The following is a 4,241-nucleotide window of genomic DNA, read 5'->3' as shown; positions in this document are numbered from 1 at the left end:
AACTTATAGAGCTGCACATTTTGAGTGGTGAAAGGTCAAGGTCATCCTTCAAGGTCAGAGGTCAAATATATGTGGCCCAAATCGCTTATTTTATGAAAACTTTTGCAATATTGAAGATAGCAACTTGATATTTGGCATGCATGTGTAACTTATGGAGCTGCACATTTTGAGTGGTGAAAGGTCAAGGTCAAGGTCATCCTTCCAAGTCAAATATATGGGTCAAAATTGCTCATGTAATGCAACTTCTGCAATATTGAAGCTAGCAATTTTATATTTGACATGCATGTGTATCTCATGGAGCTGCACATTTTGAGTGGTGAAGGGTCAAGGTCAAGGTCATCCTTCAAGGTCAAACGTCATATAGGGGGACATTGTGTTTCACAAACACATCTTGTTCTCAGCTGTTCACTTTAATGCAATTTAGGTGCTTAATTTCATTAAAATACTTTTATATAATTTTATTGTTCAAAGAAATTCAGAACATAATAGATGTACATGTATTACTTTCCAAGTGACAATTTAAAATATAATTGCAAATCTAAAACTTGTGTAGGCAGCTTAGTAAATTATAAGTACCCAGGTGGGATAAAATTACAGTTTTTAAAAACTTTTTTGTTAATTAGCTGGGCTTCAGTAGGTCGTGGATCTTTTATAGAACTTGTACTGCTGTTATACTGTAGGGCTCCTGCATGATCTCTGAAAGAAAAACAAAGCAAACAATATTACAAGAAAGTCATAAGTTTTTTACATTCATCTGTAAAAGTAAATGTGCAGCAATCATATGATTGAATATCTATACTTTAATGCTCATTCATATTTTTATCTATTTTAGATATTTCATATCACTGCTCAATTCTGTACATCTGGCTTTTTTGTATTTGAGCGAACATTTACGATCCTAAGTAGTTTGCAAGCGGGCTTTAATCTACTTGCAAACAGGAAAACTGAGACTTTAAAGTGAATAAATTGGTGATTTAACTTATATTTTTATAATGACTCTCTTTTATTTTGAAATTTATATTGTTGTTTTCTTAAATGCCCCGAAACGGGGTACACTAGCATGTTTCTGGAAACTCAAACATATATAGGAATTTTATATTCAGATATTGCTATATGAAAGTTATGCTAATTTGCTAATTCATATAAAAATAACCTGTAATTGAAACTAGACCAAAATATTGGATACCAAAAAGACAAAATACTTTCAGGTGGTTAACACTAAATTACTTATATGAGCCCGGGGCATAACAATATTTACCATGAATTTGTGGCCATGTTAGTCCTCTTGGTAAATGCGCCAAAAGAGCCGCTTTGCTGTCTTGGGTTATTTCCCTGCCAAACTCTGCAGTATCTTCCATCAACTGGTCAGCTACAGTTAAAGCACATAATGAAAATGTATATAGAAAAGAATTCAAGTATTGTTTTAAATATTTAGTAAAATGGTCTTTTAATAATAACTTACAATGAAGTTAATACATCACAAAGCATAGCATAACAAAATTTGTTGGTATGATTAGTACAAATTTATTATTGCTATAATTAGAAAGATGTGTAATTCTATTGGTATGAAAATGCACAGTGAAACCTAAAAAACAATGCTATTGGTTTAATTAATTTATTTATAAACATTAACAGCATTAATGAGCATTGAGTTCTTATCATGCACAGCACATAGCTCCCTTAGCCTCAGTTCCCTAGCCATGCATTATAAACTTCCGATACTACATTCAAGCTTATTAATATCTCCACATAGGACTTCCTTTATCAAGCTGCAAACTGCACTTAGTGAAAATGTGTGTGACAGCTGCTTTTAAACTTCTATATTTGCCATACTTTTACCTAAAATGTCACATAAAAAAGGTCTACAATGATGACATAAGAAGAATAAATTTAAAGGAATATTTAAAAATAATGAAAAGCACAAACCTTCAGTTGTTGTTCTATTCCTAGACAGACTTCTGAAACACTTGTATGCATCACTTTTTAACAACATTTCATGTCACTTTCCAAATGATATCCATACATTATTATTTTAAGAAATTCTTGTTAATGGAAAAACTCATTAACTCTACTGTTTGTGAAATTACATTAACTTCATTTTAACAACAAGTTTAACCTGCATTTTTTCTTCAATACGCCTTCTCCAGAATTTCAATCTAACAGGTAAACTTTCTGTGTTTGAACTCAGCCAATCAGAAAAGGCTGTGATATTTTATAACCAATAGATTAGCCGCAGACACATCTGACTCACACACAGGCTTTTCAGATAGTTTGTTAATTGCAAACCTGGACTGTAGTTAAATATTGAGTGTGTATACACCTTGAACAGGGTTAAGGAATTTAAACTTGTAGACATTGCTTTGAAAGTTACTACTATTACTTCTACTACTAGTACTACTACTACTTCTGCAAAACTACTACTACTATTACAACAGCCACAACAACAACTACCTACTACTACTACTACTACTACTACTACTACTACTGCTACTACTACTACTACTACTACTGCTACTTCTACTTCTACTACTACTACTACTACTACTACTACATCTACTACTACAACTACTACTACTACTACTACTACTACTACTGCTGCTACTACTGCTACTACTACTACTACTACTACTACTACTTCAACTACTACTACTGCTTCAACTACTACTACTACTGCTACTGCTGCTGCTACTGCTGCTGCTGCTACTACTCCTGCTGCTGCTGCTACTACTACTACTGCTACTGCTGCTGCTGCTACTATTACAACTCCTGCTGCAGCGACTACTACTACTACTGCTGCTGCTGCTGCTGCTGTTACTACTACTACTACTTCTACCACTACTACTGCTGCTACTTCTACTTCTACTACTACTACTACTACTACTACTACTACTACTACTACTACTACTACTACTACTACTTCAACTACTACTACTGCTTCAACTACTACTACTACTGCTACTGCTGCTGCTACTGCTGCTGCTGCTACTACTCCTGCTGCTGCTGCTACTACTACTACTGCTACTGCTGCTGCTGCTACTATTACAACTCCTGCTGCAGCGACTACTACTACTACTGCTGCTGCTGCTGCTGCTGTTACTACTACTACTACTTCTACCACTACTACTGCTGCTACTTCTACTTCTACTACTACTACTACTACTACTACTACTACATCTACTACTACTACTACTACTACTACTGCTGCTACTACTGCTACTACTACTACTACTACTACTACTTCAACTACTACTACTGCTTCAACTACTACTACTACTGCTACTGCTGCTGCTACTGCTGCTGCTGCTACTACTCCTGCTGCTGCTACTACTACTACTGCTACTGCTGCTGCTGCTACTATTACAACTCCTGCTGCAGCGACTACTACTACTACTGCTGCTGCTGCTGCTGCTGTTACTACTACTACTACTTCTACCACTACTACTGCTGCTACTTCTACTTCTACTACTACTACTACTACTACTACTACTACTACTACTACTACTACTACTACTACTACTACTACTACTACTACTACTACTACTACTACTACTACTACTACTACTACTACTACTACTACTACTACTACTACTAGTACTTCAACTACTACTGCTACTACTAAGGCTACTACTACTGATGCTGCTGATGCTGCTACTGCTACTACTGCTGCTGCTGCTACTTCTACTACTACTACTGCTGCTGCTGCTAATGCTACTTCCTTAACTACTACTACTACTGCTGCTACTAGTATTGTTATTATTATTTATACTACTATTGCTACCATTACTGCTACTATTCCTGTAAATGCTAAAACAACAACACAATAGTAACTGCTACTGTCACTTAAATTTGCACCAATAGTATAATTATCAGTAGTTTAACTGCTTGTACAACTTATACAACAACCACTTTTACTTCTACTCCTACAACATATTCTACTGCCAGCACCAGCATTACTACTTCTACTACTACTACTACTACTACTGCTATAACTACTACTATTTCTGCCCAAACTATGCACATTGTTTTATGTTTTATTCATATGTTGTGTAAATTGTTGAACTCTGATTTACTTTGAATAAAATGTGTTGCATTTTTATAAGTTATTTTCTCCTCTTATAAAGTCTAAGTTTTTTCCAGGGTTAGCTGAAAATGTTAGAGTCTTTTCCATGCTTAAAAATTCTATGTTCCACTTTCCATGCCATCTGGAAATATTTTCCAGGGTTATCCAGCCTAAATCCAGC

General features: G+C 35.3%; 1 long non-coding RNA gene across 1 annotated transcript; it reads right to left on the bottom strand.

Annotated features, from left to right (window-relative positions):
- Positions 1–419: 419 nt before the first annotated feature.
- Positions 420–2,165, bottom strand: LOC127879526 (uncharacterized). The gene is made up of 3 exons (XR_008049138.1): positions 1,927–2,165; positions 1,259–1,369; positions 420–696 (listed from the first exon to the last, which is right to left on the bottom strand). It is a non-coding gene; the product is annotated as an uncharacterized LOC127879526 (long non-coding RNA).
- Positions 2,166–4,241: the final 2,076 nt, after the last annotated feature.

This window comes from Dreissena polymorpha, chromosome 4 (assembly GCF_020536995.1).
Source record: "Dreissena polymorpha isolate Duluth1 chromosome 4, UMN_Dpol_1.0, whole genome shotgun sequence".
In the NCBI taxonomy this organism is placed as follows: Eukaryota; Metazoa; Mollusca; class Bivalvia; order Myida; family Dreissenidae; genus Dreissena; species Dreissena polymorpha.
Note: the sequence above shows the minus strand (reverse complement) of the source record. Positions and strands in the feature narration are given on the sequence as shown.